We start from the raw sequence: 9,973 nt of genomic DNA, 5'->3' as shown, positions 1-9,973 counted from the left end.
TTTAAAACTGGTTTCTTATTAAAGGTGGTCACAATTAACTTTTGCTTGCTTTTGTCATGTTTTCTTTTCCCCTGAAACTTGTGTTAAGAAGTTAGAGTGGGAGTGCCCGTTGTGGCTCAGTGGTTAGCAAACCCAACTAGCATCCATGAGGACTCAGGTTCGATCTCTGGCCTCACTCAGTAAGTTAAGGATCCGGCGTTGCTGTGAGCTGTGGTGTAGGTCGCAGACACAGCTCGGATCCCTCATTGCTTTGGCTCTGGTGTAGGCCGGCGGCTTCAGCTCTGATTCATCCCCTAGCCTGTGAACCTCCATATGCCTTGGATGTGACCCTAAAAAGACAAAAAAGAAGTTAGGATGCTTAGCATAGACTCACTATTCTGGCTTTTCTACCTTAAATCTCATATTGACAACTCCCTATATGCCAGCCTGGACTGCATCATTTTCTTCAATGAGTCCCTCTCTCTTTGGTGTCCCAGTCAAGATGATATTTCCTTCCGCCAAGGCCATTATCTTAGAAACATAGCTGATGATACAGGGGATGGGAAAATCATGGAGGATGTCTCACCCTCCTGTCGGAGTTCCCCACTGACCTTGAACCAGTGTTGTAGGTTATGAGGGTCAAAGATCTTCTCTTTGGGCAGGAACACTGATGGGGCAGGAGGGCCATGGAGCTCTTGGTCAGAGTCCAGGGAAGCCCTTTCTTCTTGAAATTGTCCTGCACATCTCTGGCGGTCATGTCCAGACATAGGGCATAGCCAAGCCTACGCAGTGCAGGCTTTGGGAAGAGCTCTGGCTCACTCAGCACTGGGCTCCGCAACTCCCTGAGTGGTCCTTGAGATTCTTGCTCACACACACGATGCTCTTCCCCAACTCCCAGAAGCAGGACAATGGCCTGGTGGCAGCCACGCTCCTGCCCATGGCCCCCAGAGTCACACAAACTCGTCCTCTTGGGAGTCTCCGGTGGCTGCCTTAGGGTCCCCTGGCGTCTCAGGTCACCCACAGGTCCACACAGCATCTGGGCCTGAGGCCTACAGACTTTTTCTAAGAATAAATTTACCTATATTAAGCTGAGTAGTTGAAATTAGGAAAATAAAGGCAAACAGAAGCTCGTCCCTTAGAAAACATACCTAAGAAAAAACAGCAGACAAGGCAGGCTGCTGTATTCTGCTCTCCCTGCTCCATCTTCCCCCTACTGCCAATACTCAGGTAGCTAAAATATCCATCCCCATTCGTAGAGAGTCTCACTTCCGGCTTGAACTCTCAGCTCCCTCATCAGGACTTAATATGCTAGCCATTTGCCCCACATCCCTGGTTCAGGTAACACCTGCCCATCATTCACTTATCTCTTTCACAACCTCAACTAGGCTGTCACATGTGCCGCTATCTAGCGGGATATCCCTGCGGTAACCTGGCTAGATAACAGTCCACAGTTACTCAATAAAAACATCATCTAGGTGTTTCAGTGAAAGCATCTGCAGGTGTAATTAGTCTATAATCAGTTGACTTTAAGTAAGGGAGTTTATCCCAGATGATCTGGGATATCTGAATCAAGCAGTTGAAACCTTAAGAATGAAACTGAGGGTTCCAAGAAGCAGAAGGAATTCCACCTGTGGAAGCAAGTTCAGTCCAGCCTGTCCTCAGTGACCACCCACCTATGGACTTCAAACTCATCTAGCCAGACCCACAACTACATGAACCCCTTGCAATAATTCCTTTAATACATATGTCCTACTACCTCTGTTTATTTGGTTGAACCCTGACTGATACATATAAGATACATGTAATGAAGAATATTTTCTTTCAACCTACTCACCTTCTTTTACTAAAATTTACTGGGGTTTTTGTTTGTTTGTTTTGTCTTTTTGCCATTTCTTGGGCCGCTCCCGCGGCATATGGAGGTTCCCAGGCAAGGGGTTAAATCAGAGCTGTGACCGCTGGCCTACACCACAGCCACAGCAACTCGGGATCTGAGCCGCTTCTGCAGCCTACACCACAGCTCACGGCAACGCCGGATCCTTAACCCACTGAGCAAGGCCAGGGATCAAACCCCACAACCTCATGGTTCCTAGTCGAATTCGTTAACCACTGAGCCAAGATGGGAACTCCATAAAATTTACTGTTTTGTATACAAAAATGTATGTCTACCATAAGTAGAACACCAGTACCGCATGCCATAATGGAAGAAAATCATAGAGATAAATACAATAAAAGCTGAAGTCAGTGCATTTCAGCTGGATGCTATTGCCTGTCAAAGGCTCTGCACTTGAAGCCCATCCTGCTAGTGTGAGAAAGAAAATGAGACAGTGGTGATTGGGTACTGGGATGTGTCTACATCAAGGGAATAGTCTTGGGGAGATGCTGAGCAGAAGGACTGATAGAAAACTGAGAAGGGAATACACTTCTCACCAGGTGGTCCTTGTCATTTCATGCTACGTCTGCGTGCACCCACCTGAAATCCTCTTCTGTGCAACCAGAAGTTTCTGTCCAGCACTTGCAGATACAACCCTGTAAATTGTGGAAGGATGGCCTGGGACACAGATCTCCTTCCTGGTGACCACTCAGTGTCTGGAGCAACTGGTCTTGGTTTAACTGCAGAAAGTTGCCAACTCCAATCATGAGGACAGTGGAATCAACCCACCTGCCTCATCTTTCCTTTGCACCTGAGAGCAGAGCTCAGCAGAAGGCTCCCTAGGAATATCTTGGAGTGTCAAGTTCATGCACCTTCCCTGCTTCCTAAGGAACTCACGCTGTGCCTACCGGCTGTGCCACAGTTCTTTGGGGCAGATACACCATGTACAGTAATCAGATTCACAGCACTCAGCAGAGCTCTTTTCTCAGCCCCTGCCTGTGTCACTGGGTTCCTTCTTATTTGACAACTGAGCCCAATTGCTCACCAGTAATCTGCAGGAATCCAAGCCAGCAGAAAGGCACAGGAGGTGATCCTGAGAAGGGGACTGTAATATATTTGGTCAGGCCCCAAATATGCCAAATAATGGAAGGGAAATGGGGTGAGGGTTCAAATTCCAGCTGTGGCACTTCCCAATGGGGAGATCTGAGACCAAATAACACCAATTCACTGAGCCCCAGTCTCTTCATCTGTGAAGCAGACCCAATAATAGAACTGAGGTAGATGCCTGATATTTTGTCTTCTTTGTATTAAAGGGTCCAATTTGGGGGGTGAATACCATCAATTGCCACACTTAGTCCATATGCTATGGATGGGATGAATCTTACTTCTACCCCCACTACCCCCTAGGGCCCACACATGACCCAGCTCCAGCCACTCAATGTCACCTACCTTCCTGGTTCAAGTTTGTGAGCTACCCTTGGAGCATGCAACCAAAGGTAATCCACTTAGAGTGAATGCTGGAGCCACTGAACAAAAGCACTTTCTTTCTACCTGGGTCTTCAGGCTGGGACGATAGAAGTCAGAGCCACTGGTGGCCATGCACCCCATAGAGAGTTTCTACTGAGAACAAGGTCAATACAGAGGAAGGCAAAGCAGTATTCGGAGAGAGAGGTCCAATAATATCATTTGCACCTGGATCCAGACAGGCCTAAAGCTATTCAGATTTATCCCAAAGACTTTTTTCAGGTACATCATCCAATAAAACTAGCTTGGACATTGAAGAGAGCTGATTCAAGTCACTCACTTGCATCCTCACTAGGTAACTATGCCACCTAAGAGGGTATGAAGATCAAATGAGATGCTATAAAACCTCTGAGCACAATTTGATGCATAGTAAGCACCTGATAAATGCTAGTTGTGGTTTTGGAGGGTCTAGATGCAAATAAGGCACCTAACGTACTTCTCTGGTTGCTTACACAGTGTGAGCACTTATGCAATACTGACAGTTGTTACTTCTCCATGGTAACACCCCTAAGCATCAGTTCATTCACCCAGCAGTTCGACCAGTCAGCAGGCACACATAAGCATATTACCAAAACCCCATATTTTAGGTTCCAGAGATAAAAAGTTAATAAACCAAAAAACTGGTTATTGTAAGTACCAAAGCCCATGGTAGTCACCACTCAGCTCTCTGTGGCTTGGTGGACCTTGGCCAAGCCATTCAAATGGGAAAATCATTTCACTACTAAGTCGAGATAAGCTCTAAACAATAACCCTGAAGATCCTGCAGAAGCTGCACTTTTCCAAAAGGAAAAAAGGGGCCAAGGGAAAGATTCATCTTGTTTCTAAAATCCATATTTAGATGCTGCCAAGAGTTAGGCATGACACACAACCCCACATCTTGATGACAAGAAAGATTTAATAATGACTTTTTCTAAGGTTGATATACTTAACCATTCTTCCAAAAATACCAATGAAGAGGGGAGAGGGGGGAACAGATGGAAAGTGACAAAATGTGTCAATTGCCCACATCATTTCACAACACCAGCAGTCAGAAGGAGAAGTGGTTCAGCAAGTGATGGAACTGCCATCTTTGGATCCAGCTGCCACTGGCAGATTTCATCTGTACCTGCTGCAGACAAGCCCCGTGCTCTAAAAGATTTTATTTTAAAATCTGATAAGAGAAAGCATTATGGAATGAATGTTGCTGGATAAATTCTTTCAAAATAATCTTTTGAAGGCTTCTGAATTTTTCCAAGGTCTATGTCACTGGCAGGCAACTTATGACACTGGTTCATCTTATTGAGTAAGGGCAGGAGGGAGGTTAGAAATGGACACTTACTGAGTCGCTACCATATAAATTCTCTCCTTTAATCCCCACCCCTCCCTGTAAGTTAATTAATAACCTCACTGTAAAGATCTTGAGTTCAAAATATTTAAGCAATTAAGGTCACACTGAAAACGACAAGGACAGATAAGTCAGACTCCAAAATTTGTATGCCCACCTGTGATTCTTTTTTCTCTCCTGTTCTCCTTTTATTCCTTCTCTATAAGAACTGGAGCTCAGTGAGAACTTGAACCAGGTCTACTCTGCCCCCCCCAAAAAAAAACTGAGGAAGGACACAGGAAAAAAGGAAGGGTCCTCAAAAGGAGCACAAAGCCTGAGATAAGCACTATTTGAATGTCTTTCCTCTATTTTCATCTTTCAACACTTTGAAGGCCATGAGGAGTCTATGCCAATTAGAACTTTCCAATCAAGCAAAATCTAAGAAACAGGAGAATGAGTTCGAAGTTACAATAATAATTGCTAACTTTTTTCAACTAGGTGCTTACCACCTGCCAGGTGCTTTTTTTTAACCATTTCCTTTATATTAACTCCAAGCATCTCCATATGAGGTAGGTACTACTAGCATCTCCACTCTACAGATGAGTATAAGGCCCAAAGAGGTAAAGCCAGGTGACCGGGATCACCCAGCTGCTAAGTGGTACAAACCAGAGCAGCTGGCTCTGGAGCCCATGTGGAAACCCACCACGTGAGCCCTGATGAGTAAACCTATTCCATAAACTACATTCATCCGAGACTTCCAGCCCATCTGGACAAGAGGGCTTTGCCTGAAGAAACAGAGTCCAGCAAAGAAGAGGAGATGTGGAGTTGCCCATGACCTCTCCAAACAGAATAAACCAGTGTCAGGATGAGGAAGGGGCTTCTCATAGAGCTGCCCATCAAGCCATCCCTCTGCCCAGGCCCCAAAGATTCATGTGAAACTTGGTGGCGAAAGGTCAAATAACAGAGCCATTAAAATGAAAATCACAGGAACCCTATGCAAATTCAGTGGCTTCCGTAGTCAGCCCTGGATGCAGACATTGTCCTTCATCTCCTGGGTGTTGGTCAGCTGGGCACAGACGGCAGACGGCAAGGGCAGTCAGAAAACAGGAGGCAGAGCTGCTGCTGCTGCTGGCATCCCTGAGATGGGAAAACTAGAGTGGCAGAAACAGCAGATGCTCTAGATTGCCAAGAGGAGGCAGACCTGTTCATGAGTCCTTGGAGGGGGGCTGGGGGCTAAAGTCTCCATTGAACATGTGAGGCAGAGACAAATTCTTATTTTGTCCCTATCGTCAAGACCCTCCCTTTACCCTGGGTTGGTATAATCAGGAAAGTGCAGTGATCTTTATTCAGAAAAAAATAAAAATTAAAAAAAAAAAACGAATCAAACATCAGACAGGTACATATATGTACATGTACACACATCTGGGGTTTGTATGTGGGTGTGTGTATAGACACATGTGTACCGATGTTTCATTTATAATTTTAAGTACTTCCAATTTCTTCTCCCCTGACTCACTGAGTTGTTTGAAAAAGTAGAGAAGAAACTCTTAACCCTTGTGGTGATTTCTTCAGTTTTCTGAACAGAGAGCTTCTTAGGAGAGTTGTTCAGGGAAGAACCACTTAGAGCACCTCTGGAACTCAACTCATAGCATACATCTTGCCTGTTTTCAAGATCCTGCAGCACCCCCCATACCCAGTCCTACAAGCCTCTCCCTCTGCATCACGAGTGCTATTCCTTCAGTCCTCAGGAGGTCCTGCTTCATCTCCCCACCCCGCTTGTAAATCCCTTTGGCTAAGGATGGGCTCACCCTATTTTGCTCACATCTCAGCCCCCAGCCAACAGCAATGAGCCCTCAAATCTTTACTCAACATGTGGAAGTTGAGACTTGAGAAGCAGAGCCTCTGGTATCAGCTCTCTTTCCCTGTCATCCTGTTCTCGCCTGCTTCACCCCTGAGAGCCATAGTCTCCGATTTTTCTGGAATGATCTGCGGAGATGCTGTGAGCTAGAAACCAACCCAAGTCAGAGAAGCAGCATTGAAAGGTGCCATGAATGTCTCCTGTTCTCTGGTTCATTCAGCAAATGTTAATTGAGTACTTAGAGAATGCCAGGCAATTCTTAAACCCTGGTGGAAGGTCAAGCAATAAGATTAGCTTATTTCCGCAGCTGTCAATCTCTTCTTTTTTGGTACACTTTTAAATCATTAGAAATCTCATTCACATACTGAATCAAAATCTTTCTCCTGATAACATCTCCTTTGATTTGGATATTAGTTTAAACTGTATTGAAATTAAACTACGAGGATTTACCTGTCAAAACAAAACCTAAAAGGCATTGGAAAAAACACATAGGTAAACCTGTAATCTTAGGAGAAAAATCTGAGAGATTTTTCTAGATATGACACAAAAGGAAAAATTAAATAAAATTGTTGATGGCTTAAAAATTAAATAAGAGTTCCCCTTGTGGCTCAGCAGTAACAAACTAATATCCATGAGGATGCAGGTTCGATCCTTGGCCTTGCTCAGTGGGTTAAGGATCTGATGTTGCTGTGAGCTGTGGTGTAGGTCACAGATGTGGCTGAGATCTGGTATTGCTATGGCTGTGGCATAGGCCGGCAGCTATAACTCAGATTCAACTCCTAGCCTGGGAACTTCCATATGCCACACCTGCAGCCCTAAAAATTAAATAAATAAAAATTTTAATAAAAAATAAATAAAAATTAAATTAAAAATTTATGGATTTGGCAATATACAATTTTGAAATATGCATATGCTAAATCAAAGGCAAGAAACAAACTGAAAAGAAATATTTGCAACCAAGATGGCAAATAAATACCTAATAACCTTAACATTAAAAACTTTTATTGTCAGTAAACAAAAGATAATGCAGGCAGAGAAAAAATGGGCAAAAGACACAAATAGGCAATTTTAAAAAAGATTTAAAAGGCCAAATATGGGAGCTCCCCCTGTGGTACAGGAGGTTAAGGACCTAGCATTGTCTCTGAGGCAGTGCGAGTTCAATCCCATCCCTGGCCTGGCACAGTGGGTTAAAGAGCTGTGGTGTAGGTCACATCTGCAGCTTAGATTTGCTCCCTGGCTTGGGAACTTCCACATGCTGCGGATGTGGCCGAAAAAGGGGGAAAAAAGGCCAAGTATGAAAGAAAAAACATTTAACTTCACTGATAATCCAAAACAGACAAAAATTAAAACAAGAACCACATTTCACCTATCAATCTGGCAAGAGGTTTTTTTATCATAATACCCAATATGAGGGAGAATGTGGGGAAATACAACACAGGTACTAAAAGAAAAATTCGGTCACGTACAGCAAAAACAACAAAATAAAACCCTTTAAAATGTTCACAATCCTTTAAATCCTAGAACTTCCACTTCTAAGACATTTATATTACAGAAATACCCAAGAGTGTATACCAAAACTTACGTCCAAGGCTGTTCATTCCAGCATTCACTGTATTAGAGAAAAGTTGAGGGGAGAAATGTGCAAAATACAATTTTGTAAAAAAAACTATGGTAAATCCTTAGAATGCTTGCAAAACTTGAAAATGGTGTTGCAGAAAAATATATAATGACTTTGAAAGATGTTCATAACAGTTAGCGATTAAGCCAGTTTTCAAGCTATGTTCTTCCAAAAATTATATTTTTATATATACACATATATATGTGTGTGTGTATACTATACACATTTGTCTAAGGAAAAAATTGGTTATAATGCAATGGGTTAACAGATAATTGTGAGAGATAGAATTAAGGGTAATTACCTACTATCACCATCTTCTCCCTCTCCCTCTCTCTCTCTCTGCTCTGTAATTTTCTAAATTTTTTTGTGGTGAATATGAGTTTCTTTCCTAATCAATAAATTTTGTATTTAAGCTAAGACTACACTCAGAGTTTTGAGAATCTCTACAATTAGTCTATATTACACCTTTCATAAAAAATAAAGCCCAGGGAATGTTTCCCCCTTTGGGGACATAAATGTCATTTTTTTGTTTTTATCCCTGCAGACTGTCGCTCATTTCTGACTTCTTGCCTGCAGAGGTCCTCTCCACTCCTGTTACTGCCATGGATACCTTAGCTTTCTGGCGTACCTTTGGGAAATTTAACATGCATGCTTTCTCTCCCCTTCTCCCTTCCTCATGGGCACAAAACTGAGGATGGGTCACTGTGGGTTCATTTCGCCCCTCTAATCCTGCATGGGTAGTGGGTCTTGAAGGATGAGAGACGGGGCAATTTGCCACGTCAACCCTTAAGATCGACAGGGAGCAGAACGGCAGAGGAGGGGAAATGGCATCAAAGCAGAGAGATTATATGGAGGAGCCAGAGAAAAACATTCTGCCTGCAATCTGATTACAGAGCCAAAGAAATAAAACCTCTGGGGCCAGCTCTCCTGGCCGGCTGCCTCATCCGCAGACCCAGGCACTGTGGGCGACCCACTCTGCATCACTCACTTAAATGGCAACGACATCTGACAAACAGAGCACTGAGCCATGGCCCCGTGTGTCCCTAATGTGGTTAGAGTTGGAGAAATTATTCATCAGAGAATATACTAAAGCGTTTAGTGTCCCCTGGATGCATTAGGGGCAAGTTCTGTCAGCCTCTGAGAAGCACCTTTGTGTGTTTATCCTGAAAACCCCTGAGCTGGCTCCATGTGCATGCCCTCATTACTCATCTCCATGACTCACAGCCCCATGGCCTTATCACAGCCCCTTGTCTCCCTTCCCTCCCTTCCAGGGCTCTTTGGAACCACCTGCCTCCTCATTCCCTAAGAGCCACAATCTCCAGTGAAGATGCAAAGGGCTCCCGCTTGCTGTCCCCACCTTCATCCTCCCACGACCCCCACCTGCCCCAACCAGTCCCTGCTCACTAGCATCTCCATCTATCCTTCCTGTCCTTCCTGGCCTGGCTAAGCCCCCTTCTCTAGATATATTCCCAGCTCTCCATATAGAAAGTATGTTTGCTCTCAAGTGCTCATAGAGCACTTTATGTTTTGTTTTCTTTTTTTTTTTTATTTCCCCAATGCATTATTTTTTTTCCTACGGTACAGCATGGTGACCCAGTTACACATGCATGTATACATTCTTTATTCTCACATTATCATGCCCCATCATAAGTGACTAGATATTGTTCCCAGTGCTACACAGCAGGATCTCATTGCTAATCCATTCCAAAGACAATAGTCTGCATCTATTAACCCCAAGCTCCCAATCCACCCCACTCCCTCCCCCTCCCCCTTGGCAACCACAAGTCTATTCTCCAAGTCCATGATTTTCTTTTCTGTGGA

The 9,973-nt window shown here is 44.0% G+C and overlaps 1 pseudogene; it reads right to left on the bottom strand.

The window, feature by feature from the left end:
- Positions 1-372: 372 nt before the first annotated feature.
- Positions 373-918, bottom strand: LOC125115480 (acylpyruvase FAHD1, mitochondrial-like; annotated as a pseudogene).
- Between the last annotated feature and the right edge of the window lie 9,055 nt (positions 919-9,973).

The sequence above is a fragment of the Phacochoerus africanus genome, chromosome 15, assembly GCF_016906955.1.
Source record: "Phacochoerus africanus isolate WHEZ1 chromosome 15, ROS_Pafr_v1, whole genome shotgun sequence".
NCBI lineage: Eukaryota > Metazoa > Chordata > Mammalia > Artiodactyla > Suidae > Phacochoerus > Phacochoerus africanus.
Note: the sequence above shows the minus strand (reverse complement) of the source record. Positions and strands in the feature narration are given on the sequence as shown.